Source organism: Lissotriton vulgaris, chromosome 5, assembly GCF_964263255.1.
Source record: "Lissotriton vulgaris chromosome 5, aLisVul1.2, whole genome shotgun sequence".
NCBI lineage: Eukaryota > Metazoa > Chordata > Amphibia > Caudata > Salamandridae > Lissotriton > Lissotriton vulgaris.
Genome location: NC_141693.1, coordinates 30,363,762 through 30,376,449, shown reverse-complemented (window position 1 = coordinate 30,376,449; position 12,688 = coordinate 30,363,762). Strand labels below are relative to the sequence as shown.

At 49.8% G+C, this 12,688-nt stretch overlaps 1 protein-coding gene across 1 annotated transcript in view; it reads right to left on the bottom strand.

The window, feature by feature from the left end:
* The window catches only part of LOC147710044 (major histocompatibility complex class I-related protein 1-like), a 195,427-nt gene extending 183,344 nt beyond the window's left edge, over positions 1–12,083 (bottom strand). Inside the window, exon 1 of the mRNA XM_086919312.1 lies at positions 11,977–12,083. The gene's annotated coding sequence lies outside the window, so the exon portion shown is untranslated. The remainder of the gene's footprint in view (positions 1–11,976) is intronic.
* Between the last annotated feature and the right edge of the window lie 605 nt (positions 12,084–12,688).

Here is a 12,688-nt window from a genome sequence, read left to right as displayed (position 1 = left end):
TGTATTCCCCTATCACTGCCAGATCTGGAAGGTGTGGAGAGTTTGGGTTTCCTTTTAACTGTCACGGCACATCAGTTGATCGCGGGGCCCTGATTTGCCGCCCTCTGGGCCAGGCAGGAGATTTCTAGAGTCTATTGGCCACATGTCTGAGATCCAGATACTATAAAATTGTATGAATCCTTGGACAATTTAAACCTAACCCCGTATCTTAATCCACCCACGCACGATAAAGGGCACACTTTATACCAGGACTTCTCCTCTATGAGGATTGAAACTGAGGCTCCCCTTGCCCTAACGTGGTCTGACCATCACTTAATACATTTTAATATAAGGAAGGAATTTGACAAATCATGCACTACGGGAAAACCTCTTTCCCGTAGTCAGATCTTTTCACCTGATTTCACCGGAGGCAATCTAGAGTGCTCTGCGCCAATGCCCTATCCACCTCAGTGGCAAGCCTGAGCGGGATGTACTCTCTCTAGAGGATTGGCTAAATCAGCAGGTGCGGGAACTTGCCCCCTCTACTATGAAAGAAGCTAAATTTACCAGAGTCTCAGCTCCCTGGTTCACGCCTACTTTAAAAATGAGCAAAAGTGCGTGTAAACATCTGGAAAGAGTATGGCGAAGGCATTACAGTCCTTCAGATAAAGCCATCTATAACCAAGGACTAAACAAACACTACAAGAAAGTTCAAGAGGACAAAAAATTCGTTCCTTGCCACCAAAATAGAAAAGGCAGCTAACATAAGTCGAGAACTTTTCACTATTGTAAAAAGTTTCTCGTCTCCTTCATCTATAAGCCGCCCTTTCATCCCCACAAGCAACTGGACCAAGCGGGTGGCCAGCTTCTTCCACGAAAAAATTATAAGTATTCAGAACTCCTTTATGGATAATCCCTTAGCGGTGGAGGAAGTTGGCCACAGCAGGGATGCCAGTCTTCTGCAATTCCTGAATATCAGCCTCAATCAATCTCTTTCTTTTATGAAAAACCTCAAGTCTGGTTCACCCCCAGACCCCTGTCCGGCTACAGTTTTGTCATCCATTGCGGAAGTGATTAGTCTGGCTGTTAATTAAATTTTAAACACCATATTGCGGGAGGGCCTTATGCCTCAAATTTGGAAAAATGCTAAAATCCTCCCTCTTTTAAAAAAACCTACGGCAGATCCTGAGGTGATCAGTAATTATAGGCCTATCTCACTCCTGCCCTTTTACTCTAAAGTCCTGGAGAAATACGTGAACGAAGTTGTTACGAACTTCCCAGAGGCCAATAATCTCCTACACCCCAGTCAATCGGGCTTTAAAGCCTACTTCAACACCGAAACTGCCTTGCTGGTGGTTGCTGAGATGATTAAATCCACGTTAGATAGAGGAGGGAGCACGGTTCTGGTGTTACTCGACCTCTCCGTGGCCTTCGATACAGTCCCCCCAAGCGACTTTTGCAAAGACTTGAGGGGGTGGGTTTGGAGGCACGGTATTGAAATGGTTGACATCCTTTCTCAGTAACCGCTCTCAAACAATCTGGGCACCACCTTTTTTGGCAGAAACTACGTCCTTGAATGTGGGGGTCTCGCAGGGATTGATTCTCAGTCCCACGCTGTTTAATTTGTACTTGGCCCCTCTTGCCTTTCTCGCTGAGAAGCATGGGGCTATAATAGTGTCATACGCGGTCGACACTCAATTGTTGTTCACGTGCGAGAAGGGCTCTGACTTCGATGGGACCAGTATAAAGAACAGCCTCTCTGAGATCTTTTCGTGGTTTAACTGTAATCAACTAAAATGCACTCTGATAAATCAGAGATTATTTTTTTGGGCCCTCGCCTACACGAAGCTTGGCACTCTTGATGGCCACAAGACAAGTCCCCCCATTGTCTGAGGTCACTACTGTGAAACATCTGGGGGTCAAATTGGATTCTGCTCTCTCTATGAAGGTGGAAGTCCAATCAGTGGCAGGTACCTGTTTTGGGACATTGAAAATGCTGAAAAACTTCCTCCCACTTCTACCAGTCCCTCACCGTAAAACAGTTGTCCAGGCCTTAGTGATATCGAGACTGGATTATGTCAATTCTTTGTATCTGAGACTTTCATAGTACCTACTGGGTCGTCTGCAGACCATTCAGAACATGGCAGGTAGGGCCATCTTTCTAACTAGGCCCAGAACATATACCTCTCATCTCTTGTCCTCACTTCACTGGTTTCCAGTGTAAAAAAGAATTCACTTCAAAGCCTTAGTCCTGGTCTTCAAAGCTTTCCATGGGACGGGGCCCCATATCTAAGGGAAAGATTTCAGCCTTACATGCCTCAGCGCTCCTTAAGATCTTCTACCCAGTGCTTGATCGTGACTCCAAGGGTCAGGCTCTCACGGGTAGGAGGTAGGAGGAAGATCTTTCCAATAGTAGCATCCCGACTCTGGAATAGCCTCCCCCCTTCTGCAACAGATCCCGGACCTTCTGACTCTTAGGCAGAATCTGAAGACGTGGCATTTCCAGCTTTAGGCTCTTCTTGTACTGTGGTTGGGGGTGTTTGTCTGTCAGTGGTTATGGTGGTCTTTCCTTAGCATCGGGACACTCTATGGAGTAGCCGCGCGCTCTACAAATTCCAGATAACATAACATATCAAGCTTCCCACTGCTGGTCCCACATCCGGTCACGCTCCATCACCATGCTCTCTTAAGGGACCGAGAAGTGCATCCATGCAGCAGGCACATGCAACAGGTGCAACAATGGCAAGTCCATCTGCACACGTCTGCAGCCAGACTGCGCTGTGTGCCAGAATCACTGGTCCCCGCACCCACCAAACCTACTCCAGGTCTGAATTAATTTCATTTGTAGGTAGAGGTAAGTCATTGCCATGCACTTTGGATCATTTTCACAGATCTGCCCAAAGGTATGCTTTCCCCAACTGTAATTTTCCAGTCAACGCCAGCCCAGCCCAAACCACCGACACTAGAACAATGTCGCTATTAGTTCAGCATGCCCAACCCCAAATTTGTCTCACTCTAACAACTCACTTTCCTGCCTGCTCTTAAATATGAGGTCCTTAATACAACTTTTTTTTTTTTTTTGGTGTTCAACTGTTTATTGCAAGTTTCATACGGTACACTGCTTTTGCACCTACAACCCGGGGGCCGGCAGCATGATAAGAGTTGACAACGATCAGGTGCACGATGGGATGACACAGCCATGTTACCGACAGCCCGGAGGCCCAGTGGCGTTTAGCATTAGCGTACATATCGCAGTGTGTACCGTGTACAATACAGATGTGACTTGTCATTACAGAAGAACCTTTTTTTCCCAGGAATGTCATGTAGAAACATACTTGTAACATAGTAATATTTTTCCAAAAAGAAATGCCAAATAAAAAGAAGCAAACAAATGCAATATGAAATGACGGATCATAAGGGGTCACTTTAGTCACAGTCATTAATTGTATCATTTACCAATCATACTCCAATTGTACGGCCAATAAAGGAATAAAAACCCACGTCAGGGGACATTGCCTACTGTGATCACCCAGGGCAGCATACCCACTCAGCGCTACCAGTCAACGAGACACCTGACCAAAGGGGGGCAGGGGTGTTCCCACCAAGTGTGCATCCAACAAGTGGCCAGTAACAGGGCATATCCCCACTCCTCAACCAACACCCTGCGGGGCAATATCGGGACCCGATGCATTTTGAGTACTCTCAATGGTGCTTGCTATATATGTACGGTATGGGCCCCAGATGTCGACCGGTCTTGATGCGGAGGGGACCATTTCCGAGTATTCAGTGCTGTTGAGGTTGCAATGTGCCATGCTCCGGAGCCAGGAGCTGAGAAGGGGGGGGACGTCGGTCGCACCATCTCAGCACAACTTCTCGTTTGGCCAGTAGAAAGCCCAGCGCCGCTAGCCTGCGCACTGTCTTCGGAAAGTCTGCCACATATCCCAGCAGAGCGATTTCCGGGATCGGGGCCAGGGTTAAGTGGAGCATGGTACCAAGTGTTGTGTGTATCTGGGACCAATAGTCATGTAACTTAGGACAGGTCCATGAAAGGTGAGCGAAATCTGCGAATTGGCCACCGCATTTGGGACAGTTGTGAGGACGTGACGAGTCTATTCTGTGGAGTCGCTCTGGTGTAAAGTACAGCCTACGCAGAATCTTGAAATATAAAAGTTTGTGTTTGCTATTAATTAATACATTTTTGGTCGCTCTGCAGCACCATAGCCATTGTTCGTCCGAGATAGAATATCCCAAGTCAGCCTCCCAGGCAGCACGTACAACCCGGTCTCGAGAGGGAAGGAGGTCGCAGCACATCCGGTACAATTTGGAGACCAGGTGCGCGCTCTATGGGTGTTGAATGATAAAAGTGAGGGGCGTCATCTCCTCGGGGGGGAGGGGAAACGATGAGAAGGAAGCGCGTAGTAAGGAGCGTAGTCTGGTAAGGACAAACGAGTCCATGAATGTCCTTTCAGTAAATCTGTGATCCTCAGTCAGTGTAAAAGCGTGCCCTTCCGGGAATAAATCCCTGATCGAGGTTATGTGGAACTTGGTCAACGTTTGACGCACCACCGCTTCCCCAGTTATCGGAAGCCAAGTGGCGTTCGGCACTGGAAAGGCCTGAGAATACAGTTGCGGGAGGCCGACCAGGCGGCATTGTCTCCCCTACGCCCAGCACGTAGATGACACCGTTTGGATATCAGTCGGATCCCTCGGGAAGCCCGATGGGAGTGTGGTAGATAATGAACCCGGCAACACCAAATCGGCCTCCGGCTTCAGATATGGAATCCTGGTGTCAGGGTGAAACAATGGGTATGCGTACGAGCACTGCACCACAAGAAAGTAAAGGTAAAAGTCAGGGACGCCCAGTCCACCCCGTTCATACGGGAGAGTTAGCACGTGCCATGCCACCCGTGGGGTCTTGTTGCCCCACACCAGTGACAGGAGCAAAGAGCGGAGCTGCGTGAAGAAAACCTTGGTGAGGGGTATGGGTATATTGTTGAACAAGTATAGAAACCTAGGTAATACTATCATTTTCCGCCATGGACAATGGGAGTCTATTCCATCTTTCAATCTGCCCCTCCAGGGCCACCAGTGCAGTGCTGGAATTCAATCTGAGAATGGAGTTCGTCTCCAAATGTATATGGATGCCTAGGTATTTCACAGAGTCTTGGCACCATGTAAGAGGGAAGGAGTTGGGCCATTCGACAGTACTGGGCGTTAGCGGGAATATGACTGATTTGTGCCAGTTAATACGAAGGCCAGAAAATTTGCCAAATCGGGTAATTTCTAGGAGTAATGGCTCTAGGTTGGTTTGTGGTTGTCTGACATAGAGGATGGTATCGTCTGCATACCGCGAGACAAGAAGTGGGCCCGTGCGAAATTGGAGGCCGCGATGTAAGTGCCTCTCCTGGAAGTGACGGACCAATGGGTCCATTGCTAGAATGTATAATAGGGGGGATAGGGGGCAGCCCTGTCTCGTGCCGCGCGCCAGTCGGAACTGGGCAGTGAGGGTACCATTGAGGCGGAGCCGGGCGACGGGCAGAGTATACAATAATTCAACTGTGTTGACTAAGCATTCCGGGATGCCCATGCGGCGCATCACAGACATCAGAAAAGGCCATTCTAAGGAGTCAAACGCCTTTTCAGCATCCAATAGTATCGCAGCCGCTGGCGTGTCGGGGTCCACCCGGTGCAGGACAGAAAACAGGGTGCGGAGGTTGAGGGACGTGGAGCGGTGAGGGATAAAGCCCGACTGGGCAGGTGAGACTATGGTTTCCATCAAAAGCGAGAGGAGCATGGCGAGAACTTTCGCTAGGATCTTATAATAAAGATTCAATAGGGACAGTGGGCGGTAGGATTCGCAGTGTAGAGCGTCTTTGCCCGGCTTAGGCAACAGCACAATGACTGCCTCTCTCAGAGTTGGGGGTAGGCAACCAGTTTCGAGCGCCTCCGCGTACATTTCCACCAATTGGGGAACCAGCAGGTCCTTGTAAGCCTTGTAGAAATCTGCTGAAAACCCATCCAGCTCCGGGGCCGATGAGCTTTTCATAGAGTCTATAGCCTCCTCTACACTATCCGCTGTTATGGGATCTGCCAAAAAATCAACCATCCATTTATCTAAGAACACCATGGCAATCTCATTCAGATAATCCCCTCTCTCAACAACATCGTCAGTCAGGGTGGAGGTGTAGTAGGATAGAAAGGCGGCACAGATCTCAGGTGTGGTGCGTACCATGCCTCCCGTCGGCCCCCTAAGCTCAGTGATGTAGGAAGAGGAGCGGGGGGACAGAGAAGGTGTGCTAGTAGTTTGCCAGGTCTATCATCCTCCCCATATTGTCTGGCCGTATGCGATCTGGTAAAGAAACGGAGCTCTCGTTCTGCCTCCTCCCTAAATTCCACCATCAATTGTAAGCGCCTGCGCTCCCTTTCCTCCGTGTGTTGAAGCAGTTGTTCCGTGTCCAGTGCCGCAATGTCGCGCTCTATGCGTGAGAGGGCAGCCCGCACGTCACGAAGCATTCCAGTGTGTTTAGCAATGCATACACCCCTGATGGTTGCCTTAAACCCCTCCCAGAGAACAGCCCAGGTGTCTACCGAGCTCGTGTTTAAGTCAAAATAGTCCACTATGGCCTCCCTGAGTTCCTCTGTGAAAACTGGATCCAGTAAAGCCTTCCCAGGAAAGCGCCAACTCCTTTCATAGCCCCCCTCCCGAGGGATCCTTAACCAAAGCACTATGGGAGAATGATCTGATAGCGTGCGCGGGAGTGCAAGTAGGTCCGTCACACACCCAACCACCTCCGGGGATAGCAGCCAATAGTCGATTCTGGTCCAGGTGTCGTGAAATCCCAAATAGTGGGAATAGGCCGGTCTAGAAGTGTGTAGTAGCGCCTCAATGTCCACTAGGGAGAAGTGCGTGCAGATGTCACGAAGGACTGGGCGTGAGTGGGGTCGCGCGTCTGGGGTAGTCGCCGTGCTGTCCCTCGGTGGGTTGAAGAGTAGATTAAAATCCCCGCCCATCAGTATTAGGCCTTGGTCCGAGTTCAATAAGTGTACCAGTATGTCTTTGAAGAAAGCGGGGGTGTCTGTATTAGGGCCATATATCCCAACGAGTGTGACCCTATGTCCCATCAGGGTTCCCGTAACTATGACATATCTGCCATCTTTATTGAGGACAGTGTGGTGTGGTTGAAATGGGAGCCATTTGTGGACACAAATCGCCACCCCCCTGGAGTATCTGTTGTAGTTAGCGAATAAGCGATGCGCGCCCCAACCTCTGGCCACCCTAGTAGCAGAGTCAGTGGTCAGATGGGTCTCCTGTAGGAAGACAATATCGATTTTGTGCCTGGTTATATAGTTTAATACCTGCTTGCACTTTCTGTCGTTGTTCAGACCCCTAACATTCCAGGTCATGAGCGACAGTTCCGATGGGCCCGGTTGCAATCCTAATGTGGTCATGAGGGTGAAGTAGGGTTAAATGGCCCGCAGCATGAACCGGTAGGTATCGAAACAGTGACTGTATAGACTTTTGGACACCTGTAAACAAAACAAAACCCAACAAAAACCATTCCCCCCCTCCACCCAGCCTCCTGCAAAACCCAAAGAGGACCATCCCACCCCGTGCGGAGGAAAGACATAACATCATGAACAGTGAAAACATAAATGCAGTAGAAACCTCCGTAATTAAAAAAAAAAAAAAACAGAAAGTTCCCAGTTAACACGGCGATTGCCAGGGGGGGTAGCGACGCCTCGACATCCGGGCTATCAAGTCACTATTGTGGAGTAGGCAATCCAGTGAGTCACCGGCAGCGACGCTTGTGGATCACAATGTGAGCGCGTGAGCAAAACTAAGAGAGCAAGTGTCAGCCCTGCCCAGCGTCAGTGAACAGATCTACGCTTTGCTGAGTGTAACCCTGCGCTGGTGACGGCACCCTGGAATTGTTCGAGCTCTGGGAACCTTTGGCCTTTTAGGTGTGACAAAACTCCTGCACCTCCGATGGGGAGTCAAAGATGCGGGCCCTGCCGGCCACCTCCACCCCGAGGCGTGCGGGGTAAAGCATACCGTATTTCAGGCCCAGATTTTGCAGTGTGGCCTTTACCCCGGTGTATTTCCTTCTTGCCTCCTGGACCATGGCGGTGAAGTCAGGGTAGAATGACAGTGAGTCGCCTTGCCATCGAATTTCACCTTTCTCTCGAGCGGCCCGCAGAGCTGCATCACGGTCCCTGAAGTTCATGATCCTGGCGATGATTGGACGTGGCGGAAGGCCCGGTTGCGGTTGCGGACCTAGTGATCGGTGCGCCCTTTCCACCACAAACCCCTGAGTAAACTGGTCCTTTCCGAACAGATCAATGAGAAGCTTTTCCACAAAGACGTCCATCCGGCCGGTTTGAGTCGATTCCACCACACCCTAAATGCGAATGTTATTGCGTCGTCCCCGCGCCTCTAAGTCCTCATTTTTAATGGCCACCTCCTTCGAGATCTTCTCAACTCTATCAAGACGTTTCAGTGTTTTAGTGCCTGAGTCTTCCATATCCGAAATGCGGGCTTCCGCCACGTCTAAACGGCGATCATGGGCCTGTACTTTGGAGCCCATATCCGCGAGTTTTTGTTCCAGCGTGTCGGATCTATTGTCCAGTGCCTTGAATCCAGCTCTCATCTCGGACATCATGGTCGCAACCAGTGTAGTGGCGTTGTCCAGTTGGGTGGGTGGCACCGCCTCAGACGTGGCGCCCATGGCAGCATCACTGTTGAGCAGGGGGGTTTTATCGAAACTGAGTTTATGCTGGTGTGGGTCTCTTTTCCCCATGCTAGCTGAAGGTCAGTCCACCACTTGTCGCAGCTAATTAGGCAGGCGGGAGGCAAGTGTAGAGGCCTAGTGCGGTCGTGGAAAGTAGAACTGCAATGTGGCAACCGGCTATCAAGGCTCACGGTGGGCAGAGCGTCTGCAACACGTAGGCAGTGCAGGCAGGGTAGAATGGGCTGTTTAGGACAGGTCCTGGCAGGTAACAAGGCCGGCAATAACCAGGGGATCGGTCAGCCAGCGCACCGCAAGTGACCAAGTGGCAGGGCACGGCTCTCCAAGAATCGTGTGGTCGGCAAGGTCCACGCGTGGTTGCTGGCCGTTAGAGCGCTCACCGCGCCTTCTGTGGGACCACCAGATAAGATGGCGGCCAAGGGCAGGCAGACCTCCGATAGTTCAGGTTTAGCACCGCTCCGTGCAACTGACGGGCATGGGAGGACCCTACAGGAGGAGTAAGGCGGGGGCCGCTCAGTCTCGTGGCAGCCCCGAACCGAAGGCCGCCCACCCCCGCCCAGGAGACCCCCTCCAGGCACCGGCGCCCGGCCCGATCCCCGCCCGGTGTAGCCGCTACTCCAGCCCCCGGTCCCGGCCCGCGCACTAGGCCACAAGGCTGCGCGCAGCCCAGAACTCCAGAGCCAGCACGAGCAAACCATCAGGTCGGCAACCGGGAAAGACGAGCCCAGGCACCCGGCCCCCAAAGCAGACCCCGGACCATAGGCGCAGTGCCCCAGGACAGGACTTACCCGCGATCCAGGCGCAGGGAGAGCGGTCGCCGGTGGGGTGGCGACCCGCTCCTCCGCCGTAGTTTCTCCTCCAGGGCGCCCCCAAGCCCAAGTCTGGTATCGATCGGCAGCAAATCGACGCAGCTGCAGGATGGATGAGGGGAGCGGTGTCAACGACGCCTCAGGCCCTCAGGATGTCGTGATTATCCGCCCGGACAGCGGAGCTTCAAGCAAAGGCGGCCATCTTAGTCGCCTCCGTGGCCACGCCCCAGGTCCTTAATACAACTTAATCAGGAATTTACGGACCTTCAAGATCTTGAGAGATCAGATGTCTCCTTTTTCATTGAAACCTTGGCCGCGATGCGCCTGACCCTGATTTTAATCTAGCCATCCCAGAGGGCTATGACGTGACTAGAGTCCGTAAAGAAAATAAGCGAGGAGGAGAGACAGCAATTGTTTAGAGGAATCACCCTAAGGCCACTTTTAAACCCCTCCCACTATCAAGCTGTGAAGCTCTTATGTTTAATTTAAAGATCAGTAATACCTACAACTTTAACGGCCTCCTGGTTTACCGCCCACCTCGCCCAAGGGAACATTTCACTCAATCACTACTGAATCTCACCAAATCATACTTAGTCCTCCCTGAGCTCGTGATCATGGGGACTTTAATTATAATTTAGAACAATCAGAAGAAAAGGATACACAATATTTAATGGACACTATGATGAATTTTGATATGACACAACTAGTTAAATCACCTACACATGAAGCAAATCATACACTTGATGGAATTTTTACCAATGGCCCAAACCTGCTGGTCAATAAGATCGTACCTCTGGCCTGGACCAAGCACAGGGCTATAATTTCAATCTAAAATGTTTTATAAATAATCCTCCAAGTTCCAAAGCACCAACAGTACTAAAATACAGACAGTGGAATAAAATTGACAATACAGAATTAAATAACTTGCTGTTAGAATCCCAACCCACATCTGAAAGTGACATCTATCTAGCAGCAGTTACATTTGCAGGCTGTATTGATACAGCCGTCACATGACTGCCTCTCTCAAAAATGAGGACAAATCACAGACCACCGGTGTCTGCTCCAGGGTATTCCCAAGAACGTGGGACGTATAGACAGAAATGCAAATGCCAGGAACAACTGTGGAGATCAGACTACAGTCCTGATGAAAAAATAAAATACAAAATCCTGATCAAAGATGATAAAAGACAAATAAGGACAGCTTAGACCAAATGTTTTAAAGATAAACATTATACTGCAAAAAAATCATCAGAAGAATACTTTAATATAGTTAAAACCCTGTACAAACTCATCAATAAAAACTCATGCAGATACGGGCTATTAGATTAAACAATTACCCTAAACATTGAGCAAGGGTCGCTACTGCTTACCACTTTTTCCCCTTTTACAGATAATACGATGGCCAAATTAATTGTAAGTTCTAAATCACGTATTCCATCAGATCCTTGCCCTCTGCAGGTTCTATATCTGGCAGCAAATACAGTATAGACTCACCTTACAGGACTCCTAAACAAAAGACTGTCCTCTGAGGTCGTCAGATATGCTTGCAGAATAACAAGGTAGACTACCAGCAGATAAAATAGCTGTGTGTGGCTCCAGGAGGGGCAGGGTGAATCAGCGCTAGGCTGAATAGGACATCTGCATTTGGAGTAGTGGGAGGAGTAGTCATCTGGCCCTGAATAGGATTGTGCCTGCCTAGGTCAATGCTGACTCTGTCCCCCTGTGGTGTGTCCAATGTCAGAGCCCCCAACTCCCAAAGAAGGGTGTGAGCACTGTAATCAGAGTGCTCCAGAACAAGTTGGAACTGGTTCCCCCAAGCTCTGTGCTTGCAGACAAAGAAAAATGTTAGTATAAATATTGGGGCTGTGACCCTATGCAAGTTGTGCTGTTCCTCTGACATGGGGGAGGGGTGAGGGCTGTTGCTGCTGCTGGGCTCCAGGAGGAACCGCCATGGGGCCTACATTCCTGTTGGAGGGCCCTGTATGCTGGCCTGCCTAGGCCTGGCTTGCCCGCCTGTCTTGTCAGGGCTCTGCATGCGAACAAGCTCAACACAGGATAAGAAATTGACGAAAGGAAGCAACTGGTGTGCACTTTGTCACCCTTTTCATGAATCAAATCACTAAATCTCCATGTGCATAAAGATGAATGTGTCGCTCTGGAATGCAACTGGTGCTCATGTAAAGCGCTTCGACACCTTCGGGTCAAGTTTGTGCTATATAAAACTGGAAGGAAAAAAATACCTGATTTGCCTGTTAGTTTACTCCCCTCATTGTCAACAGGGTGTGGGTATGAATGTGTGTCGTGATTGTGGCTCACATGCCAAATATTCTGAAGGCTCGGCTTGATCTCTTTGTCTCAGGGCCCACCCTTGGCTCTAACTCCGCTTTCCCTTTCAATCCGTTGTCTCACCACGTCTATGCCAAATTCTTTGCGTCTTTTACCTTTTCCCCTTTGTTTCCTCTTGGGTGCCCGGGCCTTGTGCACACAGCTTCTCTGTACAAAAAACAGGTTCTTTCTGATTATGGAAGCGGATATTGCTGCGGTCTTTAGCCGACGTGATGATGTAAAATCGTCGGCGTCTGCGCACTCTCTCCCTCCCATGATACATTGTGACAGTATTTGTTTGTTACATTTTGACAGTATTTTAGGTTTATTGTGTTTTTGAAAGTAGGGGTATTACCTTGGAAGCCTTTATATCTCATATTGGTTTCTATTAGAGCAAGAAATAGCACTGTATACAGGGGGAAATAAGTGGTGTACATTTCCTGAGTCCCCCCCCCCCGCGTTTCCACGCATGCGCAAATTTATGCGCATTCGTGGAAACCCGATGTCTTGGCTTGTGTGTATTATTAAGCCCCCACTCTCCTGGCCGTTTAGTGCGCATGCGTATGGTTGCACGCATGCGCTTTCAAGATCCAGCGGCGAACACTAGTCCTGCTTGAGCAGCGTTAAAGTGACCGCACAGCTGCCAAGGTTTCAAATTGCTGTGCGTGACATTTTTATAATTTAAGTGTCATTATGAGAGCAAAGGCAAGGGAAACATAAGATTACATCCATTTGAGCAACTAGAAACTGTACAAAGTCACTGAACTAAAGTACATTAATGGCATCAACTGAAAACTGAGCAGAGCGGAGTCTTGACAGCGGCTGCAC